This window comes from Mesoplodon mirus, assembly GCF_964341445.2.
Source record: "Mesoplodon mirus genome assembly, chromosome: 19".
In the NCBI taxonomy this organism is placed as follows: domain Eukaryota; kingdom Metazoa; phylum Chordata; class Mammalia; order Artiodactyla; family Ziphiidae; genus Mesoplodon; species Mesoplodon mirus.
In genome coordinates, this window is record NC_138995.1 from 47356219 (window position 1) to 47375673 (window position 19455).

Sequence of the window (19455 nt, forward strand, 5' to 3'; positions counted from 1 at the left end):
ATATTCAATAGCTTGTAATAACTTATAATGGAAAGGAATCTGAAAAAGAATATATATAAGTAAATCGCTTTGCTGTACATCTGAAACATTGTAAATCAATTATAATTTAATAAAAAGAAGTGAGTAGTGTGTATAGCTGTTACAATACAACTAGAACAAAAAATGAAGACAATATTCTTCTGGCATTCAAAACTATAATCTAACTCAGCAAAGAAGTTGTTTATGTCTTTAACAAACAAGTGATGTTCCAACATATGTCTTGTTTCACTTTTGTCTTACTCCTTAAAGTAAATGAAAATAGCAACCAACAGGTCAGAACTACACTAGTTAATTGCAAACTTTGGTTGGCTACAGATACAAGACTCTGGAAAAATCAGTGAAAACATTTTGTGATAATCAGTTGACTGTATGGGATTTACGATAAAAAAATACATTTTATTTATTTATTTTATTATTTTATTATTTTATATTTTTTTGCGGTATGCGGGCCTCTCACTGTTGTGGCCTCTCTCGTTGCGGAGCACAGGCTCTGGATGCGCAGGCTCAGCAGCCATGGCTCACGGGCCCAGCCGCTCCGCGGCATGTGGGATTTTCCCAGACCGGGGCACGAACCCGTGTCCCCTGCATTGGCAGGCAGACTCTCAATGACTGCGCCACCAGGGAAGCCCTACATTTTATTTTTTACTTATAAATTAGTAATAAACATCCTTTATATCAGCAAAATTCATACTTTTAAAATAATACTTTTAATATGTTATTATGCTAAATAAATAGATGTTAAATATATAACATTTTTTCCAGAGAGCCTGCTGTTAAATATTTACCAGTATACTACTGGGTCCAAGGGAATATTTTGGATGATGGAAATTATCTATATATTGATTGGAGATATGGTTTCATGGTGTACACATTTGTCAAAACTCATTAAACCATATACTTAAAATGTGTGCATTTTATGGTATGCAAATTGTACCTCAATACATTTGATTTTTAGAAAAATAATATAAAATTGAAGACTCTGATAAGCTAATGAAGACCTCAGTGAATTCCATAGTGGCTGGGCCTTGAAGAAACATTTGGGGGTCATAGCACAGTTTGTTCAGTTTTTTTTAACTTTAAGCCCAGAGAAGACAAAAGTCAAGAATGTCCTCTGACCACCCCCGCCAGTCCCACGGCCTGCACACAGCTGCAACCCCGGGTCCTCCATCCTGAGCCAGTACACCTTTGTCTGTCATCCTCTCAAAATATCCAAGAACTCACTCATCTATTAAAATAACGTCTGAGATGAACTGCTTTGCAGTAATTATCAGCCAAGAGTAAAGGAAATGTGTTCTGCGTTTTCCAAAGCCTCTTTTACCTGAGTCTTTGATGAATTCCCCAGGAGCAGCCCTTCAGTCCCAGCCCTTTGCACAGAAGGTGAGCAAGAATGACCCCATTCACATGGAGGCGCATGTTGGCCACTGCACAGAGAGGAAAGCCAAGTCCAGAAGTAAGGAGGGAAAAATCATAGATCAGGATGCTCTGCCTTCATGAAGCTAAATGTTCACAGTGTTTGGAAACAGCCAGTCAGCCCACTGAAACTTTCATTTTTCGTCCAGATAGATATTGCAGTCCCATAACCCTCTGTCATACACGTATGTATGTATATGATCACATACATATAAACATAAACATATATATGATATATATCATATATGCAAGCTTTTACACCAAGATAAATTCTTGTTGTAAAAAAAAGACAAATTGATTTTTGCCTATTTGTGAATTAAAATCCTAGCATCAGTCTTATCTTCAGCAGCCCACGCCGAATAACTTGCTGTTTAATATCAGTTAATCAATCAGCAGGTATACATAGAATAGTGACTACATGTCTATGACGGCTTCCTGGAAAGATGGGCATTTATTGCTTTGTGTCTCTTTAATTGACCTGGGTAATCCCAGCTCACTGTTTCCATCATATTCCTCTTCTAGACCCAGCAGAGGAAGTATGTGCCTTGAAATCATCACTTTATTGCTATTAATACATACTAGCCAGGAATATTTTGTTGGATATATTTTAATAACCAGTTGATCTTTGGATTTTCACTCTGAAATGATTCTATCTCAAAGAGAATCTTTTTTTTTAAATTTATTTATTTTTGTTTATTTATTTTTGCTGCGTTGGGTCTTTGTTGCTGTGCGCAGGCTTTCTAGTTGTGGTCAGCGGGGGCTACTCTTGGTTGTGGTGTGCGGGCTTCTCATTGCGGTGGCTTCTCTTGTTGCGGAGCACGGGCTCTAGGCGCGTGGGCTCAGTAGTTGTGGCTCGCAGGCTCTAGAGCGCAGGCTCAGTAGTTGTGGCGCATGGGCTTAGTTGCTCCGCGGCATGTGGGATCTTCCTGGACCAGGGCTCGAACCCGTGTCTCCTGCATTGGCAGGTGGATTCTTAACCACTGCACCACCAGAGAAGTCCACAAAGAGAATCTTTACATGTTTAATTAATAATAACTTAATTAATAAAGCTTATATTAATTGTAAACTTTGGTGATTTTACAATAGTAGTTAATTGTAGTTAATGCACAATTATTTAAGGAATAAGGGATCAATTTCTCATGAATGAAATCATGTTCACACAACCCCAGGAAGAAACAGATGTGAGCGAGTTGCAGAGAAGACAGTTCAGCCCCAGAAGTTACCCTGCTCTGTAGCATCCCACAGGAGAGATGTAGGGCCCCTGGCACAGAGTTTTGCTGCTCCTTACTATTCAGAATCAGTCCTTGGACTTCCCCGGCAGTCCAGTGGTTAAGATTCCATGCTTCCATTGCAGGCAGCACGGGTTTGATCCCTGGTGGGGGAACTAAGATCCCGCATGCCATGCAGCACAGCCAAAAATATCAGTCCTGGTCACAGTGCCCCATAGCATCCCTGGACCAGGAAAGTCACTTAGGCCCCAGAGAAAGCCTGGGCCTGTCAGGGTAGCCCAGAGGAAAGGCCATGGCTATCTGGATGGAGGTGTGCACCTGGAGAGACCACCTAGAGCCACCTAGGAAAACACACAATCAAGGCATGGAGGCAGGGCTTAGGACTGTCTAGGAACAAGTCTGTGCCGCAGGACGTGTAATTGTTTCACGGCCCTGGCACTGTCTGCTTACTCATTCCCACTGGAGGCTTCCAGATGGTTGGGTGTTTATTCACAATCCACACGGTCTCGCAGACGAGGGTCACTGGCTCACTATGCCCGCCCCGTGTGCCACATCCATATACCACCTATTCCACCCAGAGGACTGTCACCCTAGCTGTGTGCTAGAGCCAGCTCCTACTGGCTTGCAAGAGTCAATTGTTAAATTTTCAGAAAATCTGCAAGCTAAACATAGTCATTATAAAAAATTAAATTATATGGGCTTACAATTAAATAAACTGTATTCAAATATGAAAGTAAAATATACCCCAAACATCATTCCTAGTTACTTTATTTTGTTGTGGTTTACTGCCTTCTTTGCTCTTGAGGTTATTTACATCTATTGTATCTCGATGGTGGGAATACAATATAATGGTGTGTTAGTGGACACCTCTTCCCAATTCAGCTCCCTGTTCAGGGACCTCACATTGGTAGCCTGAAACTGGCCATGATGGGAGCATTGACACCACGGAAAGTGGCAAATGTGACATATCAGGGTTCCTTTAGTTTGGTTTGTTTGAAGAGCCCTTGTTACAACAGTTACGCTGGATACCGGCATATCCCCCATGGGACTGGAGTGGGTCGGGCAGCAGATAGGCTGGTGAGTGGGAGAGTTGCTCTTAGCACAGTGGACAGTCTAAACAGACACTGGGAAGTAGCAAGAGGTAGCAAAGAGCATGGGCTGAAAAGCACTCCCAGAGCTCTAGAGAGCCAGAGTACTGCCAGGGGTCAAGAAAAATGAGGCGGACTTCTCTGGCGGTCCAGTGACGAAGACTCCAAGCTCACAATGCAGGCGGCCCGGGTGCGATCCATGGTCGGGGAACTAGAACCTGCATGCATGCCTCAACTAAGAGTTTGCATGCCTCAACTAAGAGTACGCATGCCACAACTAAAGATCCCGCATGCCGCAACTAAGAGCCGGCATGGCCAAATAAATAAATATTTTTAAAAAAAGAAGATGAAGAAAAGCAAAATGAGGACTGAATGTCCCCCAGAGCCTGGGTAGATGCAGCAGAGTGAAAGCCCCTCCCCCAAAGAACAGCACACAGGAAGTTCTAGAGAGAAAAATCACTGTGACTGAGGAAAGGGAGCCCCTAACCCTGCTCCCCCGCATCCTCAGCAAACTCCCCAAACCCCGCTGATGTGTCTGCACCTGAAGGAAGCAGACTGAGGAGAAATGAGGCTGAGGGTCTTTGGGGTAAGTGCACAGTAAGGCTGCCCTTTGGCAGAAGCTCCCACCAGGTCGGGGAGGGGCTGGCTGAGTGTCTTTTCTCTCTTCCCTTGAGAAAGGTTCAAGGGAGTCTTCTGGGCCACCTATGGAACCGGTGCATTAGTTTGTTAGCGCTGCTGCAACAAGAGTACAGAAATTTATCCTCTCACAGTTCTGAAAGCTAGAAGTCTGAATTCAAGGTGTCAACAGGGTTGGTTTCTTCTGAGGCCCCTCTCCTTGGCTTGTAGGTGGTCATCGTCTCCGAGCGTCTTCACGTGGTCTCCCTCTGTGTGTATCTGTGTCCTAATCCCTTCTTACAAGGACATCATTCATATTGGATTGGGGCCCATCCTAATGACCTCATTCAACCTTCATCACCTCTTTAAAGGCCCCATCTCCAAATATAGTCACCTTCTGAGGCACTGGGCGTTAGGATTTCAATACAGGAATTTCTGGAGGACACAGCTCATAACAGCCAGGAATATATCTGTGGAAGCTATGCAGGCAAGGGTGGGTCCTGGAAGGCTGACCAAGAGCAGCCCCAGGACAGAGGGACTGAGGAACTCCGTGCTCCTGAGGGCAGGCACTGCATCTTACCTGCCTTTATTTCCCAAATGCCGAGCACTAGGCTTGGCACTTAGTAGGGTTTCCAAAAAAATGCTTTTTGAATGAGGGGATGAATGAATGAATGAATGAGCATGTTGCTAGAAAAGGTATTCCCGTTCTCTGCACCTTTTTTTACAAACAGGTGAGAATCTTTCTGGTTTTATTTAAGGACAGGTAAGGGTCCTCTTAATTTCCTCTGAGGTTGGTTCTCTTTGGACCAGGCAGGTGAGGGCTAGGACCAAACTTCATCTTGGCCCCCAACCATTCAGCATCCATCCTCTGCACCAAGTCCTCTCCACTCCCCGCCCCCATCCCTCCCCTCAAGGAGCAGGGCTCAGAACTCAGAGAGCTCCAAAGACCCAAGGGTATGTACACAGCCTAGGAGGAAAAAAATGTATCAGCACAAAACTATAGAGAAAACAATGCAACGTCAGGATTAATACACTTGATGAGACATAATACGTCAACTAGTTTCCAAGCCCATTTCGTCATTTATTTTTTATTTATACATCATGATGTGGGATAGGGGTGCATTTCCATTTTTTTGACATTTTTTGTAGTAGGGGATCCAAAAGTAGAAGCCTCTGGGGCCTGGGAAGCTCTTAGACTGGCCCTGTGCCTGTTAGCTTTCCAGCTAGGAGAAGGAGGTCCTAGTCAGGGTAACATGGTGGCACCCTCACCCTGTGGCATGGAGATCATCCTCAGAAAGAAGCTGCCAACCCAGCAAGTGGCCACAGAAGCTTGAGTGGAACTGCTTCTGAAGTCCAAGACTCCATGACTGGTTTTAGGTGAAAAACTGTTTTCTAAATGTTTCCTGCTGGCCCCCCTTTCCCACCAGGCACAGATGACAGCTGTCATCATAAAGGATACAGGAACTGAGGGGTTTTTGTCCTCCTAAGAGTGGTTTCAGAACTCGGTCAGTTGCTCTGGGAGGGAAATGAGGCAAAAGGCGAACATGTTTCTTTTTCCCAGAAAGAGCACAGCAGGAGGAACAGTGATGGTGTGGCTTAGCTCCAAGAGTAAACCTTGTGGGTCCTGACACCTGACATTGTGCCTTTAACAGTGAGCTGGAAAGGATTTTGAAAAACTGCCATTCTGTGCACTGTGGGCAACTGCATGTACAGTAGGTCTGCTCTGAGCAGAGAAGCATCAATATCTATTACTTAGAAACAGATGAGAAGGTGAATCGGCAGCTGCTAGACCATCAGATGAACTGCACTCTGTTGTGTTTCAAGCCTAACTTTCCTTCTGCCTTTTACATCTCGTAATTGTCAGTGAGCTCCGTGGAACCCTTCCATGACATAACTGATCAACTGCAGGATCGTGGCTAATAAACTGATATAAAAGAGCTTATTAAGACATACCTTTAAGTGTGAGATAATATGTGATTCAACACGCGGCGCAAACAGCTCAGAAGCCCAAGCTCGCCGCCAAGCTTACTGTGGCTTTCTCCCAGGGAATCACGGCATATGGTACCATAATAGAGCAGGAATTTACAGCAACGGAGATGTATGAGGGAGATTAAAGCTTCATCGGTAAGGACATACTGCGTGGCAAAAAAACACCATTATTGTATTTTCTGCTTTGTATTCTAATGAGAAACTGAATCCCTTTCGGTAGAGTGTGGGCTCCCTCTGCTGCTGGCAGGGCATATCAGGACTCTATGCACTAAGGGATCCCTGGGCACCTGAGCAGAGCAGGTTGGCCTGTCCTGGGAGGAGAAAGATGGGGCTGAACATTCAGAGGGACAGACTTGTTCTGTAGGCTCTGCCTCTGTGTGACACTGGGACTATCTGTGCGGCTACTGCAAGTGATGGAAAACACAACGATGACCTGTCCACATCACCTGTGTCCATCCTGAAATAGGTCACAGAAGTGATGCTGAGAGGCAGCCCTCCCCCGTGAGTGACAACCCTCCCCTCCCTCCCTCCCCCCTCCCTTCTCTTCTCCTTCTTCTTCTTCTTCTTCTTCTTCTTCTTCTCTCTCTCTCTCTCTCTCTCTCTCTCTCCTTTTTTTACCTTCCACATAGCCACTGCCAGAAGCTCCTCCAGTTCTGTTTCAGATCCCTCCCAAAAACTGCTCTGGGTTCTGCCTCGTCCTAGCACGGCCAGCACCTGACTCATGTGGTACCGAGGAGACTGCATCACCCAGAAGGTTTAACACCTCCCGCCCATCAGTAAGCAACTCCTCTCAAGACACCTGGCCACATCCCACTCTCAGCCTCCCACCACCCGTCCAACTTCAAGAGTTGCTTCTTCTCGGCAACAGGATGTTTTAATGTAGTATCCGCCCCAAGAGCAGAAACATTTTAGTGCCATAACTTTGATGTGTCCCTTTTGGCCAAATCTAAATAAATAAATAGACCATTAAACTCCAGCTGTTTCTGCTACCAAGCTAGGTATGGGAAGAGGATGCGGCCTGGGGGTGGGGTGGGGGGGTCATACACCACACTCTTTGAAACTAGGACCACCCTTGCTCCTCTCAGAACTATCAACCATCCTAAGCAAAGCAGCTCATTCTCCGATAATCTGGTTATTCGCGTGGTCAGTATCTCAAATTCTCTGATTTCTCTCTTAAAGTTCTAATGGCCGTACTAATGTACTTTCAGTTAGTCAACAGAGATGCACGTCTGTGTGCCTGCAGACTTCCTGGTGATACTAGCAGTCTTTTACCAGGTATACATTAGCTACTGGTTGAGAGGGGTGCGGGGATACTGCTAGTTCTCTGGGTTACATATGCTGATATATGATCATCTATTCTCACCTGCAGCCTGCAGAGAAAAACGTTCAATTACATTTCAGATGGCGTCCTTGGGCATACACATTTATATTTCATATCGCTAATTTCAACACTCATAGCATTTATTCATTTGCTCATTTAACTCAGAAGCCTCCGCAGTCCTCCAGATGAGAGGAGCTCACCTGGCCAAGGCAGGTGGTAGAAGAGGAGGCAGGGAGGAGCCAGGCCCTGGAGAGATTTTGAAGACAGACAACAGGATATTCGGGTGAGCTGGATGTGGGGTGAGACAGAAAGAGGGGGGTCAAGGCGACTCCAAGATCTTTGGTGCGCAGTTACGAGGGTGCCTGTTTTTCAATCTGGTTGCAAGGTGGTGCTATTTACTGAGATGGCAAACAATGGAGGGAGACAGGTTCTGAAGGAGAAGTCAGGATTTGTTTGGGGCATGATGCATTTCAGATGCCTGGTTGACATCCTTGTGACGATGTGGGGTGGGCAGGTGGATGTTCTGCATTGGGTTCCAAGGGAGGGTGGGCTGGAGATAGAACCTGAAATTCACCAGTGTATAGATGGCACTGGATGAGATTGCCAGGGGGTGAGTATAAAAAGCCTGGGGCAGAGTCCTGGGGTAACTTGCAGATAAAGTCAGGAGGAGGGGCGAGCCCCATCCTACAAAGGAAAAGCGAGAGGAAAACCAGGAGGTCACGGGGCAAGTATCTCAAGGAGGAGCGAGAGAGTAACATTGCTGCTGATGGACTGGAATTATCTCAGTAACCCTGAACAAGGCAGCTTCAGAGAATCCTAACTGAATGGTTCAAGAGAAAGTGAGCCATGAAGAAGTGGAGATAGCAAACAGAAACCACTTTTTTCAGTTTTGCTATAAAGGAGAGGAGAAAAATAGGGCTATGGTAGAAGGTAAATTTTATATTATGTATATTTTATCACAATTAAAAACATGTTTATTTTTTAATTTTTTTGTGGTACGTGGGCCTCTCACTGTTGTGGCCTCTCCCATTGCGGAGCACAGGCTCCGGACGCACAGGCCCACTAGCCATGGCTCACGGGCCCAGCCGCTCCATGGCATGGGGGATCTTCCCGGACCGGGGCACGAACCCGTGTCCCCTGCGTCAGCAGGCGGACTCTCAACCACTGTGCCACCAGGGAAGCCCCAAAAACATGTTTATTTTTAACTGTGATAAAATATACATAATATAAAATTTACCATCTTAACCATTTTTAAATGTCCAGTTCAGCCATGTTAAGCACATTCACATTGCCACGCAACCAATCTCCAGAATTTATCTTGCAAAACTTGAACCCTGTACCCGTTACATAACTCTCCATTCCCTTCTCCTCCCAGACCCTGGAAACCACCATCCTACTTTCTGTCTCTATGAATTTGACTACTCTGGTATATTAATCTGCTAAGGTTGCCATAACAAATTACCACAGGCTGGGTGGCTTAAAATACAGAAATTTATTTTTTCACAGTCCTGAAGCCTACAAGTCCAAGATCAAGTACTGACAGGTTTGGTTTCTCCTGAGATCTCTCTCCTTGGCTTGGAGATGGCCATCTTCTCACTGTGTCCTCACATGGCCTTTTCTCTGTGTGCATGCATCCCTGGTCTCTTCTTATAAAGACAGTAGCAATACTGGGCCCCACCTATAATTACCTCTTTAAAGAACCTGTCTCCAAATGCAGCCACACTGGGAGTTAGGGTGTCAACATATGAATTTAGGGTGGACACAATTCAGTCCATAGCATCTAAGTGCTTCATATAAGTGAAATCATACAGTACATGCCTTTTTGTAACTGGCGTATTTCACTTAGCATAACAACTTCAAGGTTCATCCATGTTGGAGTACCTGTTCCAATTTCCTTCCTTTTCAAGGCTGAATATATTCCGTTGTATGTCTATACCACATTTTGTTTACCCATTCATTCATCAATGGGTGAATGGGCTGCTTCCACTTTATGGCTATTGTGAATAATGATGCTATGAACATGGGTGTGCAAATATCTCTTCAAGACCCTGATTTCAATTCCTTTGAGTATATACCCAGAAATGTATTACTAGATCATATGGTAATTCTATGTTTAATTTTTTGAGGAACCAACATACTACTTTCCATAGCAACTGCACCATTTTACATTCCCAACAACAGTGCACAAAGGTTCCAATTTTTCCACATTCTCCTCAACACTTGCTATTTTCTGTGTTTTTGATAGTAGTCATCCTAATGGTTGTGAGGTGGTATCTCACTGTGGTTTTTTTTTTTTTTTTTTTTTTTTTTTTCCTTTTTGCTGTATGCGGGCCTCTCACTGTTGTGGCCTCTCCCGTTGCGGAGCACAGGCTCTGGATGCGCAGGCCCAGCGGCCATGGCTCACGGGCCCAGCCGCTCCGCGGCATATGGGATCCTCCCAGACCGGGGCACGAACCCGTATCCCCTGCATCGGCAGGCGGACTCTCAACCACTGCGCCACCAGGGAGGCCCGGTTTTGTTTTTTTTAATTGAAGTATAGTTGATTTACAATGTTGCATTAGTTTCAGGTGTACATCAAAGTGATATATATATATATATAATATATATATATATATGATATATACATACTTTTTCAGATTCTTTTCCATTATAGGTTATTACAAGATATTGAATATAGTTCCCTGTCACTGTGGTTTTGATTTGCATTTCCCTAGTAATTAGTGATGTTGAGCACCTTTTCGTGTGCTTGTTGGCCATTTGTATATCTTCTTTGCAGAAATGTCTATTCAAGTCCTTTGCCCATTTTGAATTGGGTTGTTTGTTTCATTGTTGAATTATAGGAGTTCTCTATATTCTAGACATCAACCCCTTATCAGATATATCATTTGCAAATATTTTCTCTCATTCCGTAGGTTGCCTTTTCATTGTGTTGATAGTGTCCTGAAAGTTTTAATTTTGATGAAGTCCAATATATCTATTTTTACTTTTGTTGCCTATGCTTTTGGTGTCATATCCAGGAAATCAACACCAAATTCAATATCACTTTTAAAAAATTAAAAATTAAAAAAAAATTTTTAATTATAAAAAGCACTTTGAGATCCTAAGAGAGTACAGAAGACATGTGGCAATGGAACAAGAATTTAAAAGTCCCATTAGGGGACTTCCCTGGTGGCGCAGTGGTTAAGAATCCGCCTACCAATGCAGGGGGCATGGGTTCGAGCCTTGGTCCGGGAAGATCCCACATGCTGTGGAGCCACTAAGCCTGTGCACCACAACTACTGAGCCCAAGTGCCACAACTACTGAAGCCCATGTGCCGAGCCAGTGCTCTGCAACAAGAGAAGCCACTGCTATGAGAAGCTCTTGCACCGCAACGAAGAGTAGCCCCTGCTCCCTGCAACTAGAGAAAGCCGTGAGCAGCAATGAAGACCCAACACAGCCAAAGATAAATACATTAATCAATTAATTTTTAAATAAATAAATAAATAAATAAAATAAAAGTCCTATTAATTGAGACAAAGGTTATTTAAACAAAATAGAAAATGCATATCTACTATGAACTCTTACAAGGTAAATATGAGAGCAAAACTGTTATAAAAACAAGGAGAAATCTATAGAAACACAATAGTATGGTAAGAACATTAAATAATTCTTTAGTCTTTGATAGATCTGGTATAAAAAAATTAACAGGTATATAGAAGATATAAATAGCTTCATGTTGTGTATGTGTCAAACTTGCCTACAACCAACAAAGGGTACATCTTTCCCAATCCCATATAGCGTTTTAAAAAATCAGTCACAAATAATGCAATGAAAAAATCTCAGGAATCTTATACAAGCCTACATTCTCTAATTCCAGTGCAATTTTTTTTAATTCAAGTGTTAAAAGTTTTTAGAATTCAAACACTTGAAATTTTACAATCTTCTGGTGGTTCATTGTACTGTTCAACAGACATTTCCAGCTTTCCATTTTCTAGGCACAGGGTAGGATTGTACTTCTTCACCCCCTCTGATATTAAGAATAGTCAAATGATTTTCTTTGGCCAATGAAATATGAAGAGAAATGATGGGTATCATTTCTGGGTGGAAACTTAAAGGGACAGTGCATGATTCACTAGGTTATCTCCGCCATGGCAACTGGTAACAGCAAGATGGCAGCTGCTCTGTTAGCCTGGGTCTCAGAGTGGGAGACCTGGAGCAGAGACCCCAGCCGTTTTTTTGCCATTTTAAGCCATTAATATTTTGAGAGTTTTGTTATACAGCATAGCCTAGCCCATCCTGACTGATACAAGCCTCCTAAATAACTTCTCAGCTAAAAAGATCAAAACTGCAAGTTGGAGACAAGAAAATAAGTGCTATTTTCAAAATGATGGGCTGGCCACTCAGTTTTTCTCTTCTTCCCCCTAAGACCCTACAAAAATGATAGTAAAGGACTAAAATGGGAATAAATCCACAATGACAAAGAGAACAGGAAGTTGTCCATCAGTGGAAGAAAGTTTTAAAAAAAATTGTGAGACTGTGTCAAGCTGATACAGAAGTAATGACAGATGACACACCGCAGAGGAGGTTGCCGATCTTCCCTACAGAATTCCAGAGAGGCATAAGACAGAGTACGCAAGTGAGACGGGGCCAAAAACACTGGGATTACTCCAAAGGCTCTGTCTTAAACAGTCCAGTCCTTAGCTCCTCCCCTCGTTCAGAATGCAGGGCCTCGAAAGATCAACTCTGCAAGTGAAACACCTGAGAGTTCTTCCATTAAATAACAAAGAAGAAAAGGGAGGAGGAGGAAGAGGAGGAGGAGAAGGAGGAGAAAGAAGGAAGAAGGAAGGAGAGAAGGAAGGGAGGGAGGGAGGGAGGAAGGAAGGAGGGAAGGGAGGGAAAGAAAGAGAGCCAGAAATTTGTATTAATTTGCTAAGGGCTGCCTTAAAAAAGTACCACAAACAGGAAAAACACAACCTCAAAGGAAAGAGAACTAATTCAGGAAATAGAAGAGAATTAAAACTTTTTTCTTATTATAATCATAACTATATTCAGGAAGTTATTGCATTCAAAATCAAAAACAAGATGCTAAGTAAACAGCACAATCAGAGAACAAGAAAGGGCTCTTACAGAATGAAAATGTGATGCTGAAATAAATTGAAGGCCCAGAAGATAAAACAGAAGAAATCTTCCAGAAAGCAGAGCAAAAAGACCATGAGATGGGAGACATGAAAGAAATGAGACTCAGAAGACCTTTCCAGGAGGTCCAGTTTTACAGGCATTCCAGATACAGAAAGACAGAAATCAGAGGGGAAACATTATCAAATGAGCAATACAACAAAATCTCCGAAAGGTTAAAGTTACAAGTTTTCAGATTGAAAGTACCTACAGAGCAAACAGCACAAGGTCTTTTAAAAGACCCACATGTCTGCAAAAGTTTAGAACACTGGGAAAAAAAGAAAATACTCTAAAAGCTTCCGCAAGGAAAAAGACACCACTCATGAAGGAACAAAATTCAGATTGTGTATCACCAATACCAAATGTTAGAAAACAGATGAGATATACCTTCAAAGAGATTGACTACTAAACACAACTGAATCATGGATTGACAAGAAAACAAACAGTTGTGGAGAAGTTTATTTGAACAATTAGAGAGAGACAAAAGTGGGTTGTATATCAGTTAGATGATATTAGTTTATCTACATTAATTTATTGAGTGCAGTAACTGTAGTGTAGTTATGCATGAGAATGTCTTTGCTCTTAGGATATATATACTTAGGGGTGAAGTGACATGATATCTGAAAGTTACATTCAAATGGTTCAGAAAAACTGTGCATGTGTATGTGCGTTTGTGTGTGTGTGTGTGTATGCATGCACACCACGTGTGTGTAGACAGAAAGATATACCAAATGTGGCAAAATCTTAATGATTAGTGGATCTATATGAAGGACATATAGGTGTTCTTTTCACTATTCCTTCCATTTTTTTATGGATTTGATATTTTTCAAAATGAAAAGTAAGGAATTTAAGAAATACAACTGATACATAACAAAGCTGTAAGGGAAAATAGCAAATAATTTTTAAATTTTTTAATTTAAAATAATTCAGAGGGAAAATTCTTTTTTCTAGAAGTTTATAATTAACCAAACAATTAAAGTATAAGATTATATATTCAGACATGCAAGAACATAGAAATTTTACCTACTAGCTCTTTTTCTTAGAAAACTACTTGAAGATGTGCTTCAAAAAGATGAGGGGTTAAACCAGGAAAGAAAACAGGGAATCCAAAAAACAGGATACAACCTAAAATAGCAACAAAGGGAAATCCAGAACGATAGGAATGCAACAGGCCTAGAGAGGAACCTGTCCAGATTAAAGAGAGAGGAGGAAGACAGGTATCTGATAACAAAAGTAGAGTCTGCCAGAATACATGATATGATGGAGAGTTTAGAAATGTTCAGTTTTCTTTGGTAAAGAAAAACAAGGCACCCCAATTTCACTGCAGCATTATACACAAAAGCCAGGTCATGGAAACAACCTGAGTGTCCATCAGTGGATGAATGGATAAAGAAAATGAGGCATATGTGTACAACAGAATATCATTTAGCCATAAAAAAGAAGGAAATCCTGCCATTTGCGACAACATGGATGGACCTAGAGGGTATTATGCTCCGTGAAATAAGTCAGACAGGGAAAGACAAATACCATATGATTTCATTTAGATGTGGAATCTAAAACAAAACAAGTGAACTGAAAAGCAGTTATAGATAAAACCGAAACAGAGTCACAGATACAGAGAACGAACAAGTGGCTGCCAGAGGAGAGCTGGGGTGGAGGGAGGAGTGAAATGGGTGACGGAGATCCAGAGGTACAAACTTCCAGTTACAAAATAAATGAGTCACAGGACACAATGTATTGCATAGGGAATATAGTCCATAATAATGTAATATCTTTGTATGGTGACAGACGGTAACTAGACTTATCATGGTGATCATTTTGTAATGTATAGAAATGTTGAATCACTATGTTGTGCACCAGACACTAACATAGTGCTGTGGGTCAATTATACTTCAAACAAACAAACTCGTAGAAAAAGAGATCAGATTTGTGGTTACCAGAGGCAGGGGGGAGGGGGGTTTGAGGGGAGGAGGAATTGGATGAAGGTGGTCAGAAGTTAGAGACTGCCAGTTATAAGGTAAAGAAGTCCTAGGGATGTAATGTACATGATTCATATAATTATACTTTGCTTTATGTTACGTATGTAAATCGTTAAGAGAGTAAATCCTGAGTTCTCATCACAAGGAAAAAATATTTTTTCTTTTCTTCCTTTTTCTTTTTTTCTTTTTTTTTTTGTATCTACAGGAGATGATGGATGTTCACTAAACTTATTCTGGTGATCATTTCACGATGTATCTAAGTCAAATCATTATGCTGTTCACCTTAAACTTATACAGGGCTGTAGGTCAATTATATCTCAATGAAAAGGAAGGAAAAAAAGACTGAATTATGATTACAAATTGGAATATGAATAAGATGTAGCACAGATAATAAGAAGCACAGATAATAGAAGCTGAGAATGTAGAAAAAAGGATGCAAACTTACTGGAAGCTTAGAGATGCTGGCATCTTCATCTTTTAAAGCTGGGAGTCAAGAGACACTGTCTACACCTGATGGAATAAGAAAGAGAAGGTGTAAGTGTGTTGCTTAAACAATATACAACTTTGTAACTGAAAACAGTAATATATGTATTAGGAAACTAAGGAAGAAAAGTAGGAGTTGTGGAGTGTGTCAAATCCCTATCCATCAGGGGATTAGAAAATGTCTAAAACTATATAAATGAAGACATCATAGCATAGGTATGTTATTTAAATATATAGCCTCTTGGGGCTTCCCTGGTGGCACAGCGGTTTAGAATCCATCTGCCAATGCAGGGGACACGAGTTCAAGCCCTGGTCCGGGAAGATCCCACAAGCCGTGGAGCAAATAAGCCACCCGTGTGCCACAACTACTGAGCCTGTGCTCTAGAGCCCATGAGCCACAACTACTGAGCCCCCGCGCACAGCAACAAAGACCCAACGCAGCCAAAAATAAATAAATAAAATTTAAAAAAATAAATAGCCTCTTAACTCATTTCCTGATGCTGCATTTGCCTTCTCCTCACACACACAGTTTACAGTCCAGCCTCAATGGCTCTCTTGCAGTTCCTTAAACATTTCAGGCAGGCTCCTACTTCAGGGTCTTTGCATTCCTTCCTTCTGCCTGGAATTCTCTTCCATATGATGTCTCTGTGACTCTCTGTCTCTCCACCTTCAGGTCTTTTTTCAAAAGTCACCATCTCAGTGAACACTTCCCTGATCCACCGCTCCCTATCCCCACTACCTGACTTTTTTTCCTCTGTAGAACTTGACTTATCACATCTAATATACATATTCTGTCTTTTATTTCTATATTTATACTATATCTCCACTCCACCAGTACTATGTAGGGGGGGATGCAGTGATCCTTCCCTGTTTTTATTCACCTCTATATACACTGGTACCTAAAACAGTTGCTTAGGCACATAGACAGCAGGCACTCAATACATAGTTAATAAAAGACTAAATGAAGGAATAACTACAGAGCAAGCTGGAGGTAAAGTTTTACCTTTGGGGAACTAAGACTGGGTTGGGTAGGAGTGGGCCAGGAATAGCTGCTTTTCCTCACGTACAACTGACTTTTTTAACCATATTATTTTGACCAGGGTTTAAAGAAATTATTATTACCTTTACAAAATAGGAAAATGTTTTAAGACATTGTGAAAGAGAAAAAAATAAGACAATTGGAAACACTACACACACACACACACACACACACACACACACCTGTACTCACAAGTAAATTCATTCCTTAAATATTTTCATTATTAAACAAGAAAGAATAAAAATAAACAAATAGAATATTCATCTGAAGGAACCAGAAAGAAATTAACAGTGGAAATATGAAAAGGAAGTAGAAATAAATAGATAATGAAGAAAGTAATCAGTACTGATAAATTTCAGTTCCTTGGGGAAAAAAGAAAAACAGCAAAATATTAAAATAGCTGGAAAGCATAATCAAGAAACACAAAGAAACAACAGCCCAAATAAACAATCAAGTCAACAATGCCTAAAAGGGATATGACCACAGATACAGATGTGATAGCCAGATGTTTCTAAAATGTGAAACCCTGAATGAAATGAATGGTTCTCTAGCAATTAAAATTATCTTGAAAAGAAACAGAAAACCTGAACAGGCTGATGAAGAAACCCAAATGGTCTGACAGAGAGTCCTTTCATATCTGCCCTAAAATAGTCACACAGCTACATAAAAAATTTATCTTTGTTTTGTGACTTATTTTTTAAACCTTTAAATATTTAATCCATTGGGAATGTATTTTTTATTTAAGGAATGAGGTGAGAAGCCCCATCTCTGCTTATCTGGTTTCCTTCCCTCTTCATGGGTGTGTGCCACTCAGGCATCAGCCCAGGTAGGGCTGCATCTTCCCCTGTGAGTGGAAGTCACATGACCCATCACATGGCCCATTGTACAGCCCGGCCACAAAGGGTCTCAAAACCTGACACCCGGAAATAGAAGTCGACTCCAGACTGCCATTTTTATCATCTCTCCCCCCCAAATCTTGCCTGTTTACATATTAGAGAAAAAGCATCCTTAATATTTAAGAATGTTAAATTCAAAACACATGGATTCTCTATACCTAAGAACTGAAAGAGATATTTATACATCAATGTTCATAGCAGCGTTATTCAGGAGAGCCAAAAAGAGGAAAAAACCTGGGGCTGCCCTGGTGGCGCAGTGGTTAACAATCAGCCCGCCAATGCAGGGGACACGGGTTCGAGCTCTGGCCTGGGAAGATCCCACATGCTGTGGAGCAACTAAGCCCGTGTGCCACAACTACTGAGCCTGCGCTCTAGAGCCCACGAGCCACAACTACTGAGCCCGTGTGCCACAACTACTGAAGCCCGCACGCCTAGAGCCTGTGCTCTGCGACAAGAGAAGCCACCGCAATGCGAAGCCCGCACACTGCAATGAAGAGTAGTCCCTGCACCCCGCAACTAGAGAAAGCCCACGCGCAGCAACAAAGACCCAAAGCAGCCAAAAATAAATTAAAAAATAAAAATAATTTTTTCTAAAAAGAGGAAACAACCCAAGTGATGAATGGATAAACAAAATGTGGTTATATATATAATATATATAATATATATATATATGAGAGAGAAATGTTATTAAATAGGAAAGAAATTCTGACACACGCAACAATATGTGAGACAGGCTGGGACCTGGGATGCTTTGCTGCAGTGCTTGCACCTGGACAAACCTCTCCTCAAGCAACAAAATACAAAGACGCTATAGGGACTAAAAATAACTGTGCACATGTGCATTTGGGGCAAATTCTGGACAAGGTACAAAGAGACCAGAAAGCCCAATTGCCACTTCTGAAGAGCTGCGTGCAAAAACAGGGTGTCTGGAGCATAAGCAGGGTACTGTGTATGCCTCCTGCAGTCAACACCACCAAAGGGGTGGGCAAAACACCTAAGCCCCCCCTCTGGCCCGACCCCTGGACACACACCTACCCTCACCCCATATAAGGAACAAGCTCATCAGCCCCAGGGAGTGAACAAGAGAAACTGTTACTTGTTCTCGTTCCCCCCTGCTGCAGCAGGGGCCCCAATAAAGCCTTGCCTGAATTTCTTGTCTAGTCTCTGATCAATTTCTATTGATTGGGGAAGGCCAAGAACCCTGGTCGGTGTCACATGGATGAATCTTGAAGACATTACGCTAAGTGAAGTAGGCTAGTCACAAAAGGACAAATGTTGTATGATTCCACTTGTATAGGTACCTATAACAGGCAAATTCAGAGACAGAAAGTAGAATGGTTCAAGGGCTGGGGGAAGGGGGGATATGGCACAGTTTTAGTTTTACAAGATGAAAAGAGTCCTAGAAATTGCACAAGGTGAACGCATTTAACACTACTTAGCTGTGAACTTAAAATGGTTAAAGTGGTAAATTTTATATTTTGTCACAACTGAAAAGACAGCACATGCATGACATAGGGTTAGGGAGCTGACATGCCGGCCAACACACACCAATGTCCCCACTCCAAAGGCGCGCTTTTACCGCCAGGGAATTCACCCCAGGACAGCGTGCGTGCGTGCGTGCGTGCGTGTGTGTGTGTGTGTGTAGTGTAGTGTCCCGGAGTTCACACCACATCCCACTGCCCCCAAACCAACCTCTGAGGAAAGGCCCATCTGATTCCGACTCTCAGCCTCCAAGTTTGTTTTAACTTGGCTTCCTAACGGCAGGATGACCAGAGAGTCTCTATTTGCTCCAGCCCCACCCCCAACCCACTTTAAGGGTACAATTTAATATTTCTGAACAAATTATAAAATTGTGCAACCATCACCACCATCCAGTTTTAGAACATTTCCATCACTCCGCTTAGCGTTTCTAAGCGCCCGGATCCTCATCTGTAAATAAAGATAACATGAGGCTAGCACATTACAGACCACCAACAAATTTTACCTGTTATTATACTTGTTGAGGATGGCCTGTTTCTAGGTTACTATCTTTTCCCACACGCAGCCATATCTTTGCCCGGCTGGCGGCCGCGAGCGCAGAGAACAGATTTGCAGCCGGGAGGTGGAACCGAAGTCCGGAAGGCTCCGCGCAGCGGTTCTGCCCCGCAAGCTGCGGCCAGCGATCGCGGAATCGGGCCTCTCCCCGCACCCTGGCTGGGGCGCGCGGCGCGGC

General features: G+C 42.5%; 1 long non-coding RNA gene across 1 annotated transcript in view; it reads right to left on the minus strand.

Annotated features, from left to right (window-relative positions):
- LOC309794591 overlaps positions 1 to 19410 on the minus strand; it is an 87157-nt gene extending 67747 nt beyond the window's left edge. The window contains exons 1-2 of the long non-coding RNA XR_014292150.1: positions 19228 to 19410; positions 15271 to 15335 (exon numbers count right to left, since the gene is read on the minus strand). This is a non-coding gene — a long non-coding RNA (uncharacterized lncRNA). The remainder of the gene's footprint in view (positions 1 to 15270; positions 15336 to 19227) is intronic.
- Between the last annotated feature and the right edge of the window lie 45 nt (positions 19411 to 19455).